We start from the raw sequence: 15528 nt of genomic DNA on the forward strand, positions 1-15528 counted from the left end.
AGACAGCCCCATAACCCCTACATCTCCTCAGGGGTGAGCATTATCTTAATGTATGCCCACTTCTTTATAGTTCCACAAACAATGTGTTTTTAGTAATTTACATAAATGGAATCATTGTGTATGTACTCTTTTGCAACTTTCCTTTTTTTTTTTTCAAAATTGCTTTCTTTAGGTATAGCCAGACTGGTACAGTAATTCATTTTCATTGATCCATATATTATTCATTTGGACAGCTATGTATAATACCATTTTATGAGAAATATCATAATTTATCTATCTCTTCCACTATTGATAGACATTGAAGCGGCATTCAATGTTTTCTTTTATAAAACTATACTCTGTATAAAATATGCTGTGTATAAATACATACAAAGTGAACATCTTTGTATGTATTTTTTAGTAGACTTCTGTTGGAGATTCTATAAGGCACCCACCTGAGTGGAAGCTTTGGTTTGTGGGGTATATTTGATTTTACTAAATGTGCTCAATTGTTCGCAAAAGTGTTTTTCCAATTTATGTTCTTCCCAGAAGTGGATGAGAGTTCACAGTCCCTACCTCCTCTCTGTTGAAGTAATTAAGTATTGTTCATCAACAACTTCTAGCTCTCGGCCTTCTAGGCACGGGGTGGCGTTGCACTCTCCTCCCGCCTTTAAAGTTAGGTGTAGCCGAGAGATTTGTTTTGGGCCATTAAACATAAGCAGAACCTTAAGAGCCAGTGAAGAATTCATCACGTTCTCCTGACTCTGCTTCAATAAAATCGAATGATTCATATGGTGGCTTCTTTATCACATTGGGTCTCAGTGAAGATGACATGGAGTAAAGTGTCTAGTTGCCTTCCCAATAAACATTAAGTATGAGTTATAAATAAATCATTGATGATTTGTATCAAAGGTTGGAAAACAATGTTCCAATGTCCAAGTCTGGCCTACTGCCTGCTTTTGGAAAGTTTTATTGGAACACAGCCAGGCCTGTTTGTTTATGTATGATCTGTGCAGAGTAGAGTGGTTGAGACAGAAACCACGTGGCCTACAAAGTTGAAAATATTGACTATTTGGTCCTTTGCAGAGAGTTTGCTGACCCCTGTTTTAAACCACTGAGATTCTGGGGTTGTTTCTCACTGTTGTATAACATAGCACATCCTGGCTGATATGCTCACCGCTGCGTGGTATTATCCGACTGTAAGCTTTTTACCAATCTAATGGGTGTGTTAAAATGTTTTTTATCAGGGAAGCAAATAATTCTTTTTTGAAAGTGATCAATATATCTTGCTGACTCTCAGGGACCTGGTGGCTCTTTCTTTTTCAAACAAGTTTATTGAAGTATCCTTATATACAATAAAACTTCATCATTTTTAGTGAATTTGTAGAATTGTGCAATCATCACTATAGTCCTGTTTTAGAAAAATTTCATCATCCCCAAAAGTTCTCGTGCCCATTTGCAGTCAATCCCCAGTCCCACCCCTAATAACCGCTGACCTGGTTTCTGTCTGTCTAAATTTTCCATTTCTGGACATTTCATCTAAATGGAATCATACTGTTAGAAGAATGTAAATCTAAATGGAATTGTGTAATCTTTTGCGTTTGTCTTCTTTCACTTAGCATAATATTTTTGAGATTCATCCATGTTTTAGCACCAATCGGTTGTTTGTTCCTTTTTATTGCTCAATAGTATTCCATCATACGGAAATTCCACATTTTGTTTATCCATTTACAAGGTGATGGAAATTTCATTTGTTTCTGCTTTTTGGCTATTATAAATAATGCTGCTATAAACATTTGTGTACTTGTCTTTACATAAACATATGTTTTTATTTCTCTTGGATAAATTTCTGGGAGTGGAATTGCTACATAAAGTGGTAAGTTTATGTTTGACTTTTTAAAGAAACCACCAAACTGGTTTCCAAAGTAGCTGTACCATTTTACATTCCCACCAGCAACACATGAGAGTTCCATTTTCCCCACATCCTCAACAACACTTGGTGATGTCTGTCTTTTTGATTATAGGCTTTCTAGTGGCTATACGGTGGTATTTCCTTGTGGTTTGAATTTTCATTTCACTAACTATTAATGATGTTAAACAAGTTTTCATGTGATTATTAACCATTTACATTTCTTATTTATGACATATTCATTCAAATATTCTGTCCATTTTAAAGTTGGGTTGTGTTTCCTTATTATTATTTAGTTGAAAGAGTTCTTTATGTATATACTGGGTACAAGTCCTTTATTAGATATATGATTTGCAAATACTTTCTCCTAGTCTGTGGTTTCTCTTTTCATCTTCTTCTTTTTTTTTTTTTTTTTTTTGAGGAAGATTAGCCCTGAGCTAACTACTGCTAATCCTCCTCTTTTTGCTGAGGAAGACTGGCCCTGAACTAACATCCATGCCCATCTTCCTCTACTTTATACGTGGGACGCCTACCACAGAATGGCTTTTGCCAGGCGGTGCCATGTCCGCCCCCAGGATCCGAACTAGTGAACCCTGGGCCACCGGGAAGTGAAACGTGGGAACTTAACCACTGCGCCACTGGGCCGGCTCATCTTTTCATCTTCTTAATGGTGTCTTTTGAAATGCAAAAGACTTTAATTTTGATTAACTCCAGTTTATCATTTTTCTCTTTTATAGATCATGTTTTTGGTGTTGTTTCAAAGAACTCTTTGCTCAACCAAAAGTCATGACAAATTTTTTCTGTTTTCTTCTAGAAATTGTGTAGTTTTAGCTTTTATACTTAGATCTGCGATCCATTTTGAGTTGATTTTTGTGTATGCTAGGCCTAGTGGCTCTTACCTCATACTTTTTGGGGTGACTGGTGGAGGGCAAGGGAATATCAGTGGTGAAAAATTGGTACCTTATAGAGTTTGATAAAAAAGAGAGGCACAGTCAGGAGCCGGAGAACCTATTTTCCAACTTTGCAAATATGAGAATATAAAACTTTTTATATATGAAAATATGTCCCTTCTGTGAAAAATACATTTTAAAACATCATCAATGTTTATCTTGCAAGCAAGTAATAATGAGAGCTTACTCCTCTTATGTGTATAGCGTTGTGGATATTTGAAAAGAAACTTTAATTGAAGCTTATGCAACCTTATCTTTCCTTCTGGTTTTACAGACTTCAAGAGAGTTAGGCAAGTCCAGAGAGACTTAAGTTTTCTTCAAAGATTTCCGGACATAACTCAACTCAGCAAGGAACACTTTCATAATTCTTTCATAAAACGAGGGGAACACAAACGTCTTTGAGTAGGACTAACACTGCTCTGTAGAGATTTAATTGTACACGTGAAGATAAGCCTTTTTTTCTTTCTAGCTGCAGCAACTTCGGAGCAGAGTGGGAAGTTACGTTGCACGTACTGAGCTGCAGAATTATGCAGTTCTGTAGCTGTATTTCCCCCATCTCACTAACCCGAAGGGGCAGGCGTTGGGGTCACGGTAACTGCAGCAATGTCAAAAAAAAATCCTCGTAATCTTGCCCACCAGGGAAATGCTTGATCTCCCGCTCTCCCCACATTGCTTCCCTTCTGGCCAGCAGCCCTGGTGCTGTCCCTGTGCTCCTTGCTATGACTCTTGCCTGTATTCACTGCTGCTCTGCAAGCCAGGGCTGGCGGATTTCATTGTCCAGGGCTGTTTTCCAGGCTCTTGCATCTTCTGTCCACAGCACCTACAGCCCTTGAAGTCAAACAGACTTAGTTTGAATCCGAGATTTGCTAGTGGCCCTGTGACCACGGACAGATCATTTGCCTTCTTTAAGCCTCAGTTTCCTCACCTGTAAACATGAGATAAAGCACCCAACTTTCAGGATCACTGTGTGGATTAGAGACAATCTACAGCACCTAGCACAGTGCCTAGCTCATCATAACACTTCTCAGCATAAAAAGTATCTTATAGAGTACATACCATAAATGGTAGCCAAAAAAACCCTAGTTGCGGCAGTAGGACTGGTGGGTCTTCTCTTTCTTCCCCTCCTCTCTCTCCTCCTCCTCTTCCGTTTTCCTTCTTCTCTGCCTTCCTTTGTGACAGATGTCATCAATCCTGCAGATGTTTGGATGAACACTTTTGTGCTCTGAGCCTGAGCCACTGTCATTGCCCCGAGTACTCTTCTCTCTGGTTAGCCATTATTGCCACCATCTCCCTGTGACCCTAGAGATGGGGCTGTGACCATCAATACCTGTCATCTCGGGGTAGCATGGGCTGAGATGTTGCTAGTGTTGTAAAGGGTAAGCCTTTTAGAGCCAAGTCTGGGAGGAGGGCTCCTCTTTTGCAGACCAAGTTGCTGATCTGAAATGTGGCGTTTTGAGTGGCTGCTTTATCTGGGGAAATCCAGGCATCTTTCCAATGTGGTCTTCTGGCTACAGTTCTTTTTCCCCTGCAAGCTGGAGGAACATTTATTTCTCCCTTCCCTTGGGTCGCAATTTTCCATTTTCCTCTAATTTTGTCACCCATGGGTCATTCCCATCAGCATAGGAAAATGCTCCAGTATTTCCTATTATTAAACCACCACGCTTACTTAACATCTTCCTCCAGCTTGTGCTCCATTTCTCTGTTCTCTTCCCAGAAATAATTCAGTGCAAGGGTTATTATCAACCTTCACTGTTTTGTCTTCCTTGTTGCCAGTCTTTCCATTATTGACTCTGGTTGGGCGCTGTCCTTTGCTCTCCACTGACATTTATTCCATCACACTCATCAGTAACCTCCCTGTTGCTAAATTCAATGATCACTTTCAGGCAGGGCTGGGACTAGGGTGAGGCAGTTGCAGCCTCTAAGGTGGGATATCTGCCAGTGCAGGGTGGGCACTTCACTTGCCTCACTCCAGTCCGGCCCTGGTCACTCCTCTATCCTCATCTTAACACAACACATCTCACGGCAGTTGACAGAGTTGAACTCTTCCTCCTTAAACATTGTTTTCTCTTGGCTTCTATGGCGTTTTTTGCTTGAGCTTCTTTGCTGACTCCTCCCTGCGCTCTCTGACCTACACTTGGTGGTGGGCCCCAGAGCGGTGTGCACAGTCCTAGTTCATCTTCCACCTAGTTTCTCTCATCTAGTCTCATGTCTTTAAATTTATATGCTGATGACTCCAAAATTTATATCCGTAAATCCAACCTAGCAAGCTTAAGCCTCACATATCCAACTTCTTTTTGTCCACTCCTGCACTGGACCAAATGTTTGTGGCCCCTTCAAATTTGTATGTTGAAATCCTAAGCCTCAATGTGATAGTATTAGGAGGTGAGGCCTTTGGAGGGTGATTAGGTTATGAGGGTGGAGCCCTTATGAATGGGAGTAGTGCCCTATTAAGAGACCTCAGAGGGCTTTCTTACCCTCTTTCCCCATGTGAAGATACCATAAGAACTTGGCAGTCTGTAACCCAGAAGAGGATCTTACCAGAACTCCGTCATGCTGGTACCCTGATCTTGGACTTCCAGCTTCCAGACTGTGAGAAATAAATTTCTGTTGTTTATAAGCTGCCCAGTCTATGATACTTTGTTAAAGCAGCCCAGACTACTAAGACAACAGCCCTTCTGTGAGGCATCACAAACTGATATATCCCAATCAGAATCCCAGATTGTCCACCTCGCATCAGTTCCTCCTCTGCTTCTCATCATATCACTAAATGGCACTTCATTCTGCAACCTGCATCCAGCGCATCAGCCAGTCTCTCAGTGCCCCTATCAAAATCTTCTCTGACTCTTTTGACGTAGCCTCTTTGCTACCACTGCAAACCCTAATTCAAGCTACCATGATGTCTCCCCTGGACAGAAGTCTCCTTACTGCTGTTCCTGCTTCCGCTTTTGAACTCTATAATGTATACTGACTACATTTTGTAGCCAGAGAGATCTTAAAATATAAATCACATCATGAGTTATCCTATGTAAGACCCTCTAATTGCTTCCCATTGCTCATAGCATAAAATCCAAACACTTTATCATGCTTTTACAAAGTCCCATATATCCTCACCCCACAAACGTCACTGTCATCATCTACTACTTTCGTTGCTGTGCTCTGGCCATCCTGAACGTCTTTCCGTTCTTTAACCTGGCAAAGTTAACATACACCTCAGGATCTTTCCATGTGCTATTTCCTTCTAGATTCCTTCCTAGAATCCTTGTACCTTCTATCCTCCCGCGACTATCTTTTTTTCTTTATTTAGAATAAGCTCAAGTATCAGAGAGGCCTTTCCTGATTGCCCAATCTAAAGAGGTGTCTTCACTCCCCTCGTCGTTTGCTATTGTACCATCAGTGTTTTAGTTGTGCATTTCTGTATTTATTTATGTTTTTTATTAGTTTGCTGTGTATCTCCCTTGACTAGTATGGTAGCTCCAGGGGAATAGAGATATTCTCTGTCTTGTTCACATATTTATCCTTAGAGTATAGAAAACTGCCTAGTACGTGAAAGACTCAATAAATATTTGTTTGTGAAGTGAATGAACAGATACATTTGGGGACTACGTCTGCCCCTTCCGAAAGCACTTCTGACCACTTCCAATTGCTCAGATGTTTAGCTCCCATCACCCTCCCCGGGGGAGGAGCTCCTGGTGAAGAGTAGATCTTGCCACTTGTTCCTTCAGCATAAGAGGTAGGATTCCAGCCTCCGTGCCACCTATCCGTAGTTTTTGTAAATGGTGACAGTCTGATTTTTGAACAGTGCTGGTGTCAAAGACAGACTGCTGAGTTGTGAAAGTCAATTGGGTTCCTCAGGAAAGCATAACAGAAACATGGAGCAAAACCGGGGATTCGGATCTTGGCTGGCGGGAAGCTGTGCTGAAGAAGCCAGTGGTGTGAGGTGGCCCAGTGACAATGGTCTGGAGGAATTCTAGAGCCATAGTATGGATTCCTGAAGCTGTTTCTCATGGAAGCAGAGCATGTATTTAATGAGGCTGATCTGGATTTACTTAAGGAATTGTAATGCAAAAAGCTCTTCATGGGGTTTGAGACTCCCTTTGGGACCAGCCTCAGCCAGGTTTTCCACGCTCCCTCTGCATCCTCCTCTCTGAGGAAGGCTGCTATACTCCTTTCCACAGTAATGCCTACACATTTTCTCTAAAGTATTCTCCACATTTTCTTTACTTGGAACAAAAGAGAAATGTGCTATTTTGTAATCAGATTTTCAAGAGTGAGCCTTGAACTTGGTTTCCAGGCACATTTAGTCTTTTGGACCAAACATTGCTTGTTTGTGAGAGATCTTTGCCTGCTATCTATAGGACGTAATTGTTTGAGCAATACACAGAGATGTCCCTTAAGAAAATCCAATTCAAATAAATCTGAGCTCACTGAATGCTATCATATACACTAGGGGGGATTATGTTACAAAACAATAAATAGTGGATACTACTAATTATTCAAAATAATATTTGACATAAAGAAATAATATTATCATATATACTTAGCACATAAAATAAAGAAAATGCATACAAAAAGCCATCATCCCTCCTAAAGTAGAATATTCATGGGCTTCTCTTAACTCTGCCATATATAGAGAGTGTGAATTCTGGTTGGATTCGTTACTTGGCAAAGCTATTATTTGCTCAAGGCAGCAGTAGAGACATAAGTTTCCCTCATCCTCACATCTAAAAGTATCACCCAGAAGTAACAACTCCTAAGAGCCATCTTCTCTGCACCAGAGTTTATCACTTGTGCTTCACAACGACTGTGGTTATGTCACCGACTAATTGCCCTGAGGACCTCAAGGGTGAGTTTGGAAGCATTTAACTGTTTAAGAGTTGCAATCATCAACCACCCTGAACCAGAAGAAGCCTCACCACAAGAGCAGGCCTATGACCTCTGCCTCATTTTTAATGCTAAGATCTCCTCTATGGGAGGAGCTTGGGCCTTATTACCATAACCTGCAAAGTATGTGGAAGTGTGGTTTACCCATTTCTCCCTTTTGAATATTCATTCCCCATCTGAAATAAAAGGCCTCTGCTTCCCTTTGTTCAGGACATCTCAACTTTGGAAATGAGTCCCAGTGGCCTCCTTTTTATTGGAAATATCCCCCACTTTGTGTGACAACTACTTCTGGTGAAGAGTGCTTTAACTCGCCAGGAGGAACTCTGCCAGGAGGTGAACCCACTTTTGGTTCGGTAACAGTGGATGCTATTATCCCTGTTTACAGATGGGAAAATGGACAGAACAGACTTCTTAAAAATGTGGCTGAAGCTTCATAAATTGTCTTATTTTTTGAATAATGGTTCTACCACTTATTTCAAATCAAAATCCCAGCAGGTTTGTAACTTCACCAATTTTCTTAGTGAGAAGGAAATTAAACAAGGATGTGTCTGTAAAAGTATGAGCAAGAACTCTTACCCTAGAGTTTTGCAGAAACGGAAAGATGGATGAACATTGCCTTTTTCTTTTCCTTGACATGTTGGGAAAGTCTATAGACAATTTTGGGTGTGAAAGAAGTCAACTAAGAAGTGTGAATTGAGTGTGCTGTTCTGGCCTCAAAAGCATGTCTGTGCTTCATCTTAACCTTTCTCTCTCTTCCTCCCTCCTATTTCCTAATGGCTTTGTTTTCTGACTATGAGCTATTTGGCTGAAATTCTCCAGAAATGATTATATTGGAATTGAATTAGTGAAAAAACGACTCCCAGAAAAAAGACTAAAGTAGAATATCATTAGTTACTGTTAATGGTCTAATAGTGCTTTGTATTCATCAGATGAAAATTCTTATAGGATTTGAAAATGACCATTGAGAACAAAGATTATTTTTATAATGCAGAAAATATCCACTTAAACCTCCCAAACTTCCTAAATATTTGATAGAAATTTAGACATCTATTTTCCCAGAAATGATAACTTGAGAAAGTGTTTCAATAGATTCATCTAATCATATTTTACACAATTGAACTTTAAAATATGTTGATGAATTCTGGACACTTTCTGGAACCATTAACATTTATTATAGTTACAAATTTATGGAAAGAATATATATTAATCTCTTCTGTGGAATGAACCTACCATAACTATTTAAATGCAGCTGATAAATATATTCTGAGGAGATAAAAACAACAGGTGTTGGACAAAGAGGGGGTCAGGTTTTAAGATGATGTATCTTTGGTTTGAGGATCAGTTAGAGGAAACGTTGGAAAGGTGTTGTCATGAATTTATGGCATGTTTGGTAGGCCCCAAGTATTGGAGTATGGGAAGAGAACAAGCAGAACTTCAGGTGTATAAGTATTCATTAAGTCTGTTAAAGAGCTCTTCAGTGGAAAAAATGCAGAGTAAGGTGACCAAGGGCCATGTAACTCTTGGGTGAACATTAGAAATAACTGGCAAAAAGAGTGTCCAGAAAGAGGGTTGATCAGTCAGATGATCACCTGCGGGTAACTTCAGCCTCTCAGCGTGATTTTAACCCAGGCAGTGGACTAAGTAGGGGACTTGGAATCCAGAACATAAATTCATGAGCATAACTCCTGAGTCAATTTCTTAGTAGCTGAGGTTTGTGTGAATCACACTAACCTTCCAGAAATGCTTTGAGATGTATCTATGCTTAAATGTAAAATGACAAGAAGTCAGGTAGCACCTAAAAGCTAACCAATTCTAATAAAACTTCAGTGTATATGGTGTCTTAATCAGTTTCATTTTTTTTTTATGAACCAAGACTGCAATTCCACCCAGAAGAGGAGCTAAAATGACTAAATTAGTTTTAAAATCTGTTGATGAAAAGTGATATTTCCCTCCTTTTTATAATTCAGCAGCAATACTCATAGATGCTATCTAGGCAGGTTATCATATTTTCTTCTTATTCGAATTTTTCAAAATCAAGGTATTGATTTCATCTTCTAACACTAATCTCTTGTTGAAATGAAAAAGGGATTAATCTCATGGAATAGCGTAAGTAATGTGATTCAGAAGCCAATCTGATTTAGTTTTGGGATGGCACTATAGTGAGAAGAGCTCCTATATGTAACAGTTGTAAGAAGGAAAGAGGGAAGCCCTCCTACCAGCTAGTTTACTCTCTCAGAATGAGCAAACACAAACAAGTAGTTCTCAGTGAGCTAAATTCTATGTATATAGTTAAGTGATATATATAGATATACACACACATATATAATACATGTGTTTATATATTCATATATAACATTCAAATAAATAACCCTTTTTTTTTAAAGATTGCCCCTAAGCTAACATCTGTTGCCAATCTTCTTCTTTTTCCTTCTTCTTCTGCCCAAAGCCCCCCACTACATAGTTGTATATTCTAGTTGTAGGTCCTTCTGGTTGTGCTATGTGGGACACCACCTCAGCATGGCCTGATGAGTGGTACCATGTCCCCGCCGAGAATCCGAACTGGCGAAACCCTGGGCCACTGAAGAAAAGCATGTGAACTTAACCGCTTGGCCACCAGGCCGGCCCCTAAATAGCCTGTTTTCTGTTCAGAATTTTGATAGGGGCCATGGGAGGTATAAATAAATAAGTACACCACATGTCATGATTCTTGTCCTCATCAGAGCTGTACAAACTGATTTCTCATTACTTCTGAGTGTGTCCCCTCTGCTTCAGCTCTCTACCCTTGATTCCCAATTCTCTTCTATAGGTAGCAAAATTAAGGTTTCTCTAGGTCTCTGAGAATTAAAAAAATACAATCAATATATAATTATTAAATATAACGTTTCCCTGACCTAAACCTGGAAGAATAAACCAAACTTAAATGTAATATAATCAATGGTACTAACATCACTAAAGGAAGAATTTACTGATCAAAGCAGGCAATAGCATGAAAGCAAATAAAAATGAAGAGTAAGAGCATCATCTTGGAGAAAATTGCTTTGAAATTGCATGAGTATCTGGTCCATGAATCAAGTAGGTGTAGATAGAGGAGATGGAAGCATCCAGCTCTCCATAATTGCTGTATTAGCCATGAAATTGTACAACTAGTTATCCTTGTTCTGATTCTTTACACTAAGTTTTGATTGTAATCTGGCTTTCCATATAGTTTGGCCCCAATGTCAGCATGATATTCAATCCCCTAGGCTGATATATTTCTTACTATAAAGGCGAGCTTTGGCATTCTGACTCATACTTCAATATTTTGTGAGTACAGTTATTGAGACATGTTTCTGAGAGACTGATCTTCTGATAATTGATATTCTATATGTAAAACTGAGGGCCATGCTCTGAGCTGTGGGGCCCTCACTAAGTAAATGCCATCATTGGGAGCTCTGACTGGGGCGGCAGGTGGCTGGAGTTTTTGCTAATAGTACTTTCTTCTCCACTCAGTTCCCCTTTCAAAGTACAGTGCCTGCCTTCGTGCTCCCCATTCCCCTTTTCCTGATGCACTTTCTTCTACTCACACCAATCTGACCTCAAGAGGCAGTTCAAGGTTTACATTTATTGGAGCAGTGGTTCTCAACTTTGGCTGCTCATGAGAATTCCCTGAGGAGTTAAAAAATTCCCAGTGCCACGCCCGCACCTCAGACCGATTAAATCAGAACCTAAATAGGTGGAAACCAAGGTAATTCCAACGTGCAGTCAAGGTTGAACCACTGCTTTAGAGAGACTGTTAATTTATCCAGCCCACTTGAGTTCTCCCTTCTCCGAATTCCTTTTGCACTCAACCTGTTTTCACATCTTCATATTTTTTTGTCTTTCTAATTTGAAAATACTCCCTGTGGGTATAGGTTTGTGTCTTAAATAAATTTTATGTATAATTTGTTAAATTACCTCTGATATGTTTTGGATAAATACTGGGCTTGCAGTCTATCATATTTTAAAGGAGCCATTCTTCTCCTAGATTGCTTAAACATATTTCAAAGTTGGTAGGATATGATCCACATTTCTTCTAATTTGGTAATCCTAATCGGTCATTTTGGCACATGGTGTATGAGAGAATGTGTACCTTTGTGTATGTGTGTATAAACAAATACAGTCATGTGCTGCATAATGACATTTCGGTCAATGATGGGCTGGTATACGATGGTGGTCCCGTAAGATTAGTACTATATAGCCTAGGTTTGTAGTGGGCTGTACCATCAAGGTTTGTGTGAGTGCACTCTTAGGATGTTTGCACAGCAAGGAAGTCGCCTAACAACACATTTCTCAGAACATAACCCTGTCGTTAAGAGATGCATGACTGCATATACATAAACTGAATTCTGCTGAAATACCAAGGTAGTATTAAAAACCCTCATTAGATAATAGAGGGAATACTTGATTTAATTATCTTGTATTGTTCACAGCCATTTTTTATGGTCTTATTTTTTTCCTGCTTAGTACAATCAGAAGCTTATGTTTTCTAAAATTTATTACTATGCATCATCCATATATCATTTAATTCCTAAAATGATATCCTAGATGAGCTAGGCTGGAGATTTAACTATTTAATAACATGCTCTTACATCCCAAATTTGAAAACCAAGATTATGACATTCTCAGTTCATAAGTGGACTAAATAACACTGTAGCCTTTTAATGAAAATATGTGCCTCCAGATTTCAGCCAAGTTCAAATGAATTCAAATGGTGACTTGCTCCATATGTCTCCTGGTTAATGTGAAAAGAAAGTTTAATGAACCTTTTTGTAACTGTTTCCCACTTTCACTTTTTGCTGTGAATACGGAATCAAGCTTTTAGGGGTATGACTAAAGAGGTTTTAAAAAGCTTAACAAATAACTGAGGTGTTGAGTGAGTAAATGCAGTTCAACTTAGTGGGTTTTTTCCTTTTCTTTTCTCTTCACCATGACTCACGGTGAATCATAGTTGTTTGAAAAACTACGGAATTAACTATTTATGATTTGCGTTATATAAGCTGGAGGTATTTATCCCTTTTCTGGCATGGAAACCCTAACAAAACATCCAAATAAGACTTCTTAAAATGAATTAGACTGGAAGATTGTAGTTTTTTCCTTGTAAAGTTTTGTCAGGGAAACTGGTGCTCATTCTAGTTCTCTTATCTACTCTGAGCTACTTAGTTGCTATAAAATGGTGTCAGAGCTTGCTTTTAAGGAAAACATCATTGCAGAATGGAGGGGTTAAAGAACTTCGAATTGCTCACATGTGACTGTGACAAATTGTTTTAACCTTTAGCTACTCTGTGTCACTTCTGACTCACTAAAGAATAGCTAAGCCCGGGTTGATTTCAGAAAGGACTCCATTTTATTCCTGAAAGAAGGACTCTATGTGAAATGCTTTTAAACTTAACAATTATGAATATTATCATCAGCTGTCAGGCCATACCTAGTACATCTGGATTCCCTTTATGATGAAGTCTGACATTTCGTGCTAGAACTCAGAGTGTACCTTTTCTTAAAATCAAGTCTACTCAGGAGTCACTTCTCTGGCTCGTTCCAAGAGGAGGCACCTTGAGGAACATTTTATTCTTTTCCATTTGTACACCTCATGCAATGGCACTCGTTGATTAAAGGTAATTTGACAAATGGAATTTAAAGAAGGATTATTAAAACAGCTAGCAAAAATGCAGCACCAGAAATTCTGGAAAGCTACAGAAACGACTTCTTAAATAATTTATATTTGACATTTTAGATTCTGAGCAGCTCCTGAGTGAGAAGAGAATTGTAACAGAGGCAGTATGTTGCCTAAGATTTCACTTAGCTGGGTTCATCTAGATGTATGTCAGTTCTGGGGGTTTCGAGGCAATGAGGAACTCTAAGCAGTAGAGATACTGCATGCTAATAGGGATTGCATCGTAATCCTGCTTAAGTGTGGAGGTCAGTTTTATTTAAAGATACAAGTGGTTTTTTATTATTGGTCAGGATTATTTTGATTGCAAGAAACAGAGACCTTCTCAAATATGTTGAACACAAGTGGACTGTCTTCTAAGAACAGGAGTTGAGTGGTCTGGGTTTCACTGGCGTGGTGGTTCTGGATTCACAGCGCCCGTGAACGTCAGTGGCAGGAGCTCATGTCTCTTTCTTCTTGTGCTCAGTCCTTCCTGGGATTCAGCTGCACTCCAAATGCCTGCATCTTTCTGCCTCCTGGTCCAACCAATTGTGGAGCAGGGGGAGTCAATGGCCTATTGTCCCCTAAGGAGGGGCAATGTATGGGAAATAATTCCTTAAAAATATAGCTGAGATATCATCCCAAAACACATTATTACCCAAAATGTTGCTGGGAAAAAAGGAAGAATGAATCAGGAGAAGTATTGTAGGGAGAAAATGTCAAATTTAGATTTGCCAGTATTGAACAGGAGGTGACTAGATAGCCAAGTAGATATATGTAGAAGGCATTTGGTTGATTGAGTCGGAAGCTCGGGGTAGAGAACAGGGCTGTAGAACTAGCTTTAGTTGTCGTTAGCACGTAGGTGAGAGTTCAAATCATTAGCTCAAATGGGGCTACCTTAAAAAAGTATATGGAGAGAAGGGCAGTGTGCAGAAAATGTGAGGAGAGGACAAGACGCTGTGGCATGTCAACACTTAAGGAACAGGCAGACGAGAAACAAAAGTACTCATATAGGAGATAGGAACAGAATAGTCAGAGCAGGGGTAAAGCTAGGAGAGAATAATCCATGGAAACCAAGGAGATACAATTTTAGAAAGGACTGAATCTCCATCATTCTCAAATGGGACGGAAAGGACCAATAAGATAAGAATAGACAATTGACAGATTTGACACTATGGGGATTGTTGGTTGTCATTTCTGAAGCAGTTTTTGAAGAATTGAGGCAAGTATGTAATGGGTAGAAGGCGAAAACCAGCTTTTCATGATTGGGAGAAAATGGGAATGGAAAGCGAGCATGTGGAGATAATTAGAATAGAATACTCCAGAAGCAGCTGAACAAGCAAAAAGAAAGCAAGCACAGAGTTAGAGGTAGGACCTGGGCCAAGGAAGGGATACTTTTTCAGGATAGAAGAAATTTGAGTTTGTTTATTAGCTAGGGGTAGGAGACCAGAGAATTCAAGAGGACTGGAAAAAAACTATGGTACTAATGAAGCAAAGAGAAAGATAATGTGGAGGAAGATTTCACTTTGATAGGTTATAGTAACTCTGTGAGCTGGATACCAGTCAGTAACTCTGAAGTGTGTATGGATATAAGGAATAGTGTCTGATTAACTTTTATATTGCTTTATTAAGTCATTGATATCTGTGACGTCTTTCTCTGATCTCTTATTATAGGTTATGGCATTTCCTTTCCTTTCCTTTTTTCTTGTAGATAATGGTTTTCAAACATCATTGCTACTGGGACAATAATGGCAGGAACAATTTTAAAAATCCCCCAATACTTCATTATAAACATTTTTAAACAGCTTTTAACCATTTGAATCTGTCTAATAATTTAGTGACATTCAAAATATAGTGTCATTTACAGACTTATGTTTTATCTCCCTTTCCTTCACAACTTAGCCCCAGGAAAAAATACTAATAAGAAAAGAATATTCTAACATTTGCCTCAGCGAAAAGACTTAACAAAACATTGTCCACCTCCTTCAACTCAAACCAAGCGATGAAGTGGCTGATGCAATGAGAAAATTAAAGAAAGAAATCTTTTATAATCGGGAGCTTTCTGCCACTGAAAAAGTTGTAGCCACTTCTTTATGGTGTTGGTGATTCCAGTTTTGCCTTTCAGGTAACAAAGGAGCTCGTAT

Source organism: Equus asinus, chromosome 1, assembly GCF_041296235.1.
Source record: "Equus asinus isolate D_3611 breed Donkey chromosome 1, EquAss-T2T_v2, whole genome shotgun sequence".
NCBI lineage: Eukaryota > Metazoa > Chordata > Mammalia > Perissodactyla > Equidae > Equus > Equus asinus.